This window comes from Vulpes vulpes, chromosome 1 (assembly GCF_048418805.1).
Source record: "Vulpes vulpes isolate BD-2025 chromosome 1, VulVul3, whole genome shotgun sequence".
NCBI classification, from domain to species: Eukaryota; Metazoa; Chordata; class Mammalia; order Carnivora; family Canidae; genus Vulpes; species Vulpes vulpes.
The window spans coordinates 181,715,435-181,725,660 of record NC_132780.1 but is presented as its reverse complement, the minus strand read 5'-3'; positions in this window follow the sequence as shown (position 1 = coordinate 181,725,660).

Sequence of the window (10,226 nt, the reverse complement as noted above, 5' to 3'; positions counted from 1 at the left end):
ATCGTGCTGTGTATAAGTGGTTGTTTATAAAGTAAGTCACAAAGTGCTGACCTTAGGCTAGCATCTAGGCAAGATTTTTTTTTTTAAGATTTTATTTATTTATTCATGAGAGACAGAGAGAGAGAGAGAGTGAGAGAGAGAGAGAGGCAGAGACATAGGCAGAGAGAGAAAAGCAGGCTCCATGCAGGAAGCCTGATGTGGAACTCAGTCCCAGGACTCCAGGATCAACCCCTGGGCAGAAGGCAGGCGTTCAACCCCTGAGGCACTCAGGCGTCCCTCTAGGCAAGATTTTTAAGTGACCATGAGTGTTGACTTTTAGATGGAAAAGAGTGAGTGGAATTTTATACATTGTTAAGGAAGACAACTCTCATATTTTTTTTAACATTTTATTTGTTCATGAGAAACACAAAGAGAGAGAGAGAGAGGCAGAGACACAGGCAGAGGGAGAAGCAGGCTCCATGCAGGGAGCCGGACGTGGGATTCGATCCCACGTCTCCAGGATCAAGCCCTGGGCTGAAGGGGGCGCTAAACCGCTGAGCCATCCGGGCTGCCCCAACAACTCTCATATTAACAAACATGTACTAGTTAGAGATATAGAGCCATCTAGGACTATGTGATAACCTTGGCAATGGAAGCTTTCTATGGAGAGCAAGTAGAAGGATCCTAGTCTCTGACACTAGGAAAATCATATACAGCTTGTAAACTAACTTCTTCCACTTAGGAAAACATTTTGAATTTAATGGGATAGACTTTTTTTGTTGCTATTGCTGTTGTTACTCTCAGCCAAACCCTAATTCCAATAATTCACTTTCCATCTAGGAAATGCTCGTGATGAATGGTATGTGGAGGAAACAATGGGTATAAATAGTATGCAATTAGGTGGGAAGGGTGTGGTAATAAGAAAGAGGGTGAGGAGAAAGAGAAGCAGGAAGACTAGAAGATTGGAAATAAACAAATGTGTTCTTCTTTAGTGTTTTCTTGACTAGAAGCACTGGATTATTTTCTTTGTATATTTTACATTTCCCTATGAAATACAATCAGTATTAATAAATTTATAGTTAGAAAAGTACGGTTACTAAACGTTTTAAAAATTGATTATGCACAGGAAAAATGAGGAAATAGAGCTCATACTGAAAGACTCTCACCCTGATTTCTTGGTTCTTTGTCAAACCCTGCTGCTGCTGAAGTATATACATATTCTTCACTGATTATAAAAAGGACAGTTCATATGATGAATAAAGGGTCATTATAAACACTGAGTGAGCATTCAGGGAAAGTTTTGCCTGTATCACACATTTACCACTACCTGTATTCAAGTTCTTTAATGAAAGTGCATAATATATTTAGTAAGTTACATAATGCTACAGATTTTTGCAGAAAGAATAAGCACAGAAAGCAATATAGACTATTTTAGTATAGAGTAAAAGCACATAACCTCTAGTAAAAGAGAAGTTTATAATGTGGTACTATGAATTTTGCAGATCACAAAGGTACACAAGAGGCTTTCAAGTTGTCAACCTGGGACACTCAGTGAAAAGAACACTTCGGTAAAGAAGATTGGGGATGATCATGTTCCTCTATTGTGGGTTGATTGTGCCCCTCACCCCAGATTTATATATTGAAATATTAACATGTTCCTCTATTGTGGGTTGATTTTGCCCCTCACCCCAGATTTATAGTTTGAAATATTAACAATCATACTGGGAATCCAGTCTATCACAGCAACCTTCAGTGATACTTTTTTTTTTTTTTTTTTTTTTTTTTAGTTAAGTCCAAACTTCATTTTGCCTACCAGTAATCTTACAGCAGGGCCTCATCCCACCTCTGCAGTTGACTTTCTAGCATTCTTAACTTATTAGTCTTCTGGTCTCATAAACAACTTGAATTCTTTCAAAAACAATTTATATTTTCCTTCTTTCCTCATACTTTTACTCTTCCTGTTTTTCTCTCTCCTGCTTTATCCTATTCATTCTTCAGATCTCAGTTCAAATGTATTTTCCTTTAGAGAAGACTTCCCTCCCCATGTAAGCTTGCCTTCACAGTGCTTTTTCTGTGTTCCCCCATAAGTACCCATTTCTTTTCTTTTTTTTTTAATTAACTTTTATTGGTGTTCAATTTACCAACAGTACCCATTTCTTATCTATGTGACAGCACTTATTCATTTGCCGTATATAAGGTTATCTATTTGCTTCTCTATATTTTCTTCCATTATGTGAGTTCTTTGGAGTATAAACAGTGCCTTTGTAATTATTTTATCTTAGATATTTAGCCTTGTAGGCTAAATAGGCTCATAACAGGTACTTGAAAAATTATATATAAATGTATGAGTGATCAATAGAGTCATACCAAACTTCTCATGGCAGTTGGGCACTCTTTGTTGGGCCAAATTAGTTTTATTATAAGGAAATTGTTTTTAATGATAAAGAAGTTTAAAAGGCTATTGATATTTTCTAGAAGTACTGAAGTTTTTAAGTGAAAATCTGATATTTCAAAAGACAAATCTTTGTATATGATACTTATAAATTTAGAGTATATGAGAGTCTCTCTAAATGATTTGGTCTTACAGTTTGAACACACTTTGTATGATGGTGACTACAAACTAATAAGCATGTAAAAGCTTTTGTTTTGACAACTGAAAATCACTGTGTAAATCTTATTTACTGACACAATACTCTATCATATTATGTTATACTAATTAATAACTTGGAGGGAAAAAAAAGGTCTTTCTCTTTTAAGTTCAGCATTCTATGTTGTTAGGTGTTTTAGAACCAAAACAGAACAAAACTTTAACATTTTTTTTTTAAACGGTCACTGACTTTTAATTCTGATTAATGATTTAGCTCATTCTCTTGAGGACTATTGCTTGAGGCCTTGTCAAATCAAAGATCCTCAATTTGGAGGAGAAGTAACATTTGAAAACACCTTACAAGCCTAAACTAGTGTTTCCTTATGCATCTCCCAGTCACTTCCTTTCTTATTCCAAGCCCTTTGAATCAGTGTTTTTGAGGTGTGAGTTGAGCAACTATGGTTGAAAGCTGTCCTCTTCCCATGTACATTCGCTGGAGAACCATTGACCAAGTGACAATAGTACACCATGAAAAGAGCAAGTTATTTTGTTCTTTTGCAAATGATTTCCATTAGGACTATTAAAATAAGACTTTAAGGATTCTTCTAATATTCTCCAGACTATACTTGTAAATGGTTCTCAGTCTAAAATCCTCTTTTTATTTACCTTTAGGATCTATCCACGTTTCTAGTGAGGTAAAATCATCCTAGTAAATATAAGCCTTTCTGTTTATTCTTTTAATTAACTTCACTTGAAACACATTAAAGTTTCTTTGAATGAATGTCATAACTTACAGTCTAATGCAGTACTTCATGTATTTAAAAAAATTGCTCTTTCTCCGTTTTAGATAGCATTTTTTTTTCTCTTAAAAACTTGAGATTACAATAAAAAAGATGCACGTCTACCCATAGTAAGGGCAGTGTGTGTGAAATAATGTACTTTTATTTAGGTAATAATAGATATTTATGTACATATACATAGATGTATTTTTTATTTGTATCGGATATAATTCACACATTATTATATATTGCAGCAGAGGCTTAACCTTAAATTAAAACTCATAAATTTGACTATGTTACATTCTATTTTATTTACCTTTATTGGCATAAAAGTGTTGAATTTTCATACAATGGTCTTAAAGAGATGAAGCCCTTTACTTTCACTTGGACTTTCTAAGGCTTTGAAATGTTTGCTCTCACTTGACTCATCCCATTGATAAAAGAGCAAAAAGATCCATGAGAGTTATCAGTGACAGGTTACAGTGCTATTTATGAATATCAATGCCTGTCTCCACTCTCAGAACCAAGTGGAAGAATATGGAAATGCCTCTATTCAGTCATGTCCGATATCATTTTTAGACTGTGCCCAGAGAAAGCTTATTTTTGCTCTCCCCAAATCAAGATGTTTATATTAGAAAATGTCTTCATGCAAAGAATCTATAATCAATACAATGAAGATTTTAGAAGGATTTAAGTACAGAATTTACAAAATTATATTATTTCAGTTCAAAATCTTAACTTAGCCATTGCTTACAATTTTGTAAGGATTTTGTAAGGAATGCACCCGTGTTGCATATTTAACCTTCCTATATTTGTGAATCCACTTCTCAGTTATCCCCCAGACTCTCACTCTTCCATCCATTCAAGATATAGAGCACTGCACCTCTCTCCAGACTTCTAATTCCTTACATCCCCTATTTCCCCCTTTCCTAACACTCCCTATTCATTGTTTAATAAGGTCTTCTAGTTTATTTCATTTGTGCTAAGCAAACATTTTTTTAAAAGATTTTATTTATTTATTCATAGAAATAGAGAGAGAGGGGCAGAAACACAGACAAAAGCAGGCTCCATGCAGGGAGCCCGATGTGGGACTCCTCGATCCCGGGTCACCAGGATCACACCCCAGGCTGCAGGGGGCTCCAAACCGCTGCACCACCGGGGCTGCCCAAACCTTTTTTTTTTTTTTTTTTTAATGCCTCCTCAACTTGTTTTGAATGGCACTTCAAATTAGTTTTATTTAGCAAAATCTTTCCTTGCTGAAGATCTGGAGTAATAAATTCCAATCGGTGAACACCAGAGTCACTACAGAGTGCTCTGAATTCCCTATGCATACAAAATATTTATGACATTCATGTGGAATGATTTTGCAAATGTGTGCTAATGAAATGCATGTCATCAAAAAGTATATCAGCACCTATTAGGGATATATCTATTTAAGCCAATAAAATACAAATATCACATGAGAGGTATCTACAAAATTTTTACCTAAAGGTTTTTGGAAGCTACTTCTCACAAAAGAGGACACACCTGAAATTCCAGTTACTTCATTCTCAAATGGAACTAATGTAGTATTATTCTCCTTTATCACCACTGCCTCCCTCCCCACTCCCAGCTCTAAGTAGTTGATTCTTTGAAACTGGTACTAAGTCTGTTTTTCAAAACACATCAGAGATCAATAATAATATGAAAGGACATAGTGATTTTCCCCACTATATTTTTCCCTTACAGATCTGATCAAACAGATCAAGACTGAATATTTTCATATTCTCTCTTCTAGTTACAATATAGCACAGGTCTTCTTTATTGATTCCTATTTTGACTCAAAAATCATAAAATTCTTGAGAATACAGAGAATCTGTCCTATCAAAAGATATCAGTTATTATTGGGGTAATGTGGTAGGTATTATTTTTGTTTAGGCTCTTAAGCATCAGGGTTGTCAAAATTCTTCTCAACTGCAGTGAAAAGGTTTAGTGGTTTGTGCAAAAGCTGCTTAAAATTTCCCCTACCAGGAGTACCTGGGTGGCTCAGTGGTTGAGCATCTGCCTTCAGCTCAGGTCATGATCCCTAGGTCCTGGGATCAAGTCCCGCATCAGGATCCCCAGAGGGAGCCTGTTTCTCCATCAGCTATGTCTGTCTCTCATGAATAAATGAATAATAAAAAAAAAAATTCCTTCCCAAATCCTGCACTGTACCAAAAAAGTTGTTGCCTACAAAAAGGATTTTAGACTTCCATTCCTGAATTTCTGAGTCCAAAGTCATTTGAGAACTGAAGAGGAGGCACCTGGGTGACTCAGTCAGCAACGGGTCTGCCTTCAGCTGAGGTCATGATCCCAGGGCCCTGGGATCCAGCCAATGTGGGGCTCCCCATGCAATGGAGATCTACTTCTTCCTCTGCTTCTCCCCCATGCTGGTGCTCTCTCACTGTCCTCTCAAATAAATAAAATCTTTAAAAAAAAGAACTGAAGAGGAGAAAATGAGCAATTCATACCTTGAAATCAGTGGGATTCTTTTTTTCTTTAAGATTTTATTTATTCATGAGAAACACAGAGAAAGAGAGAGAGAGAGAGAGGCAGAGACACAGGCAGAGGGAGAAGCAGGCTCCATGCAGGGAGCCTGATGTGGGATTCAATCCCTCTGGGATCACACCCTGAGCCAAAGGCAGACTCAGCAACCGCTGAGCCACCAAGGCATCCTGTCATCAGTGGAATTCTTGAGTTTATTAGATATCATTGATAATTTGGGGGGACACATGATGGGAATCATATCATAAATAGCCTTAGGAAATTTGTCACTATAGCTCTGGCCCCTGGGTTTTTACACCAACATCCATCCAATGCTAATAGAACCAATGCCATTTGAAAACTCTAACTACTCTCAAAAGGGAAAATTTTTACAGAGATACATGGAGTTAGATATTTTCTTTGCTTTGGTAATTCCTATTCTCCTATATATTTTAATATTGAGAACAAAAAAGGATGTTACAACTATAGTAGGAGAGTTTAGTCCACGGATAGTTTTGTAGATTTTGTTCTAGACATATTTCTCTACTTCAACATAGATTTTTTTTTTTTTAGATAAAATGTATGGCATCAAAATAGGATGATTTCTAATGCTCAGATATCAATAATTGGATCATTCTAGAATATTTTATTTATTTATTCATGAGAGACACAGAGAGAGGAAGAGGCAGAGACACAGGCAGAGGAAGAAGCAGGCTCCATGCAGGGAGCCCTACATGGGACTCGATCCCAGATCTCCAGGATCACACCCTGGGCTGAAGGCGGCGCTAAACCGCTGAGCTATCCAGGCGGCCTAATTGGATCATTCTTTGCTAAATTGTCATTTGCTATCATGAATAAAACTGCATTTCATATTGTGAACGGAATAATTAGAGACTCTGGTGTGTCATGTCACAGTTACAATATCTCCTAAGAATTGGTTATTCTTTTCCCTGAAGTCATGCTGCTTTTTCAGCTAAGTATAAAGTACCAAATTTTTGTCATAGAAAAACTATGATGAAGACTTTTAAGTATTTGTAATTTATTATTATTATTATTATTATTATTATTCATCAATCCATTACATCTCATGGTCTAAATGTTGTAACAAAAAATAGCACCTGAACTAAAAGAGCCTTTTCTTTCCCACTTTATATATCCTCACATTATTTCTGTGTTTAAGATCCAATTTCCACCTGGAAAAAAATAAGGAAGAAAGTGGAAATGATTAAAGCAATGTCAGCAAACAAATAATGAATTTGGTTAATTTTTCCAACATTTAATTGATTTAGTGAAAACAATCAACAAGCTAATTGCTTCACCAAAATTAATAAATCACTTGAAGCAATCAATTGCTTAGCCCTAAATCTCACTTTAATCCTAGGAAGGATAAACTTAGCCAGGAAACATACAATCCAATCTTAATTAGCAATTTCTAGTTGAGAATTCCAAAGTAATGTTTTACCAATAGAGCTCATTTTTCTGAAATATCTTCCATGTCATTATACACAATTTAAGGGAATCATTCCAAAGCATTTTAAAGTGTTTGCCAAATATTTTAAATATTTAGTGTGAAATAAGCATAGACTTTATAACTAGTGATCTAAAATATTTGTTATAGATGTTACTTTGGACATATTAAATCAATATGCCAGTTATTCTTTCTTAAGAATTTTTTCTAAGACTATACTTGATTTTTCTAATAGCTATATTATCTTCCATCAACTCCATTCATTCATTTAAATAAACATTTACCTTCTGTAATTTTTCACTTGTCCATTAAGTAGGCCCTTACAAGGGTTTCATTCTTTTCTTTTTTTCTTGTCTTTTTTTAATATTATGCACTTTTATGACAAGCATTCATATTTTAAGATGGTTGTTTAATTGCTATATATTTCCAAAATGCTGACCTGAGAACATTCAATGACTTTTTTTCAATAAGTATTTCATAAGCTTTGACATATATTATTTGATTGGTCTCCAGAATAACTGAGCAAATTATGAAACAAACCACTAACAAGATTTAACACGTATGTGCCTCTACATAGCCTCGCAAACCAGGTTAATGATTTTTATTAGATTAACAGATATAAAATTAATCATTAAAGTATTTTAACTCATTATTATGCATGACTTTTATTATCAATGAAGAAGGTTCTTTCTCTAAGTATCTGTATCTCCTTAACAACAAACTTTATTTCTGTCATTTGCAAAAATTTATCCATAATTATTTATCTTTAGAAATATCTGTATTTTGGTTCTTTGGATTTTTAGAATAATTGTGTCATATTTTTCATTGCTATATTTATTTGACTACACTTAAGCCAAAGGCTGAATGATTTAAGTTTTTATGGCTCTATTAATTATGACTTAGTTGATTTTCTCTATTTCTTTAGTACTCCTAAATCTTATTCTGTCCTTATTGTTGTATTGCTTCTGATTTGTCATTACCAGAGTAGCATTGATCTACATAAAATATTATAATACCTTTGAAATTAAGATTTTGGAATTTTTTTAAATGCCTACTACCTATTCGACGTACCTGCATCTTTAAAATTGTGTAATCCCCAGGAACAGATATTGTGGACCATACTCTCTGGATTCCCTTGATTCAATATTTTAGTATATTTCCATAAATTACATAATCTACAACCTGCTGGTATAATTCCTTTGCAAGTGCTTATTATGTGCCAAGTTATTTTATTTATTTATTCATTCATTAAATCTTCACAAAGTATGAAGTATTCTTCAAAGTCCAAATTTTATCTCTCAGAGTCACCTAAAATGTTTCAACAATGACCACTGAGTCAAAATGTCTGAGATTTTGAGGATTGGGCTGGAGGAATCTACTTTTTGTTTTCTTTTTGTTCTTAGTAACTTTTACAGTAGTAAAAGTTGAAGTAGTAGTAAAAGTTAAAGTAGTAGTAATAGTAAAGTAGCTTTTACTTTAGATTTTTTTTTTCTTTTCTACATACCAAAGTCTGAAGACTGCTGTTCTATACACTATCTTCATCACTCTCATTCTAGGTATGAGGAAATAAAGTCTAAGAGAAGTTAAATGTCTTATAAAACCACATGAACTTGGGAGCATGGAATCAAGATTACAGATCTGGTATCCTTTCTCCAAGACTGATTATCTAACCTATAATACCAACTGAACCCCTGAGGGGATGTCTAAAGAGGCCTGAGTCTTTTTACTCTATCTAAGCTAAAATTAACTAGTTTGTTTTGATTCAACTGCTTATTAAGAACTAAAACTTGGTTTCAGATGTAGAGGTCAGTAACTCATCAGTCTTATATAATACCCAGTGCTCATTCCATCATGTGCCCTCCTTAATGTCCATCATCCAGTTACTCCTTCCCCCCACTCCCCTCCCCTCCAGCGACCCTCAGTTTGTTCCCTATGTTGAGTCTCTTATGTTTTGTCTCCTTCCATGATTTTGTCTTGTTTTACTTTTTCCTCTCTTCCCCTATGATCCTCGGTTTTGTTTCTTAAATTCCACATCTGATAATTGTTGTCTGACTGACTTATTTTACTTAGCATGATATCCTCTAGTTCCATCCATGTTATTGCAAATGGCAATATTTCTTTTTTTGTTGGCTGAGTAGTATTCCATTGTGTGTGTGTGTATGTGTGTGTGTGTGTATATACATATATGTGTGTATATATATATATGTATTTTTTGAAAGAAAACGTTTTTATATTATACATACAACACAGGGCTCAAGATGACAGCGCCAGCTGTGGGCGGAGGACATGGGGTCTGTCCCTCCCCTGGGGCCTCCGGGTGCTGGGTCCCAGCCAGGTCTCCCTGGGGCTTGGGGCAAGCCTGGAGGAGCGGATCAGACAAGCAGGCTTCCCCCTGGTGCTGTCGGCTGCTTCACCACCTAAGGGCAGCCTTACACTCTGCTGCTGATATACACACACACACACACACACACACACACACACACATATATATATATACATTATATATAATCTTTATCCATTCATCTATATATGGACATCTGAGCTCTTTCCATAGTTTGGTTATTGTACACTATTGCTAATTAATTGAATTTAAATAAAATAAAGAACTAAAACTTGGGTTTTGAGTAGATCTTGCTGGCATTGAGACTAAAAAGAAGACAATTTAGTATAAATAATTATTCATGGAACATACACTTTTGGAACTGTAAATATCATCATACAATCTACGAAATAAGCTATATTTCTAGCTCATAATTAGCATAATATTATGCCCATTACTATATGTTTTTGTGGATATTGGGTAACAAAATAATATGAAATTACATGTGCCTACAGACACATTCCCCCAGCTTGGGAATTATTACCCCAACCTGATTCTTTTTAAATAAATCTTTTCACATATTTTATATGA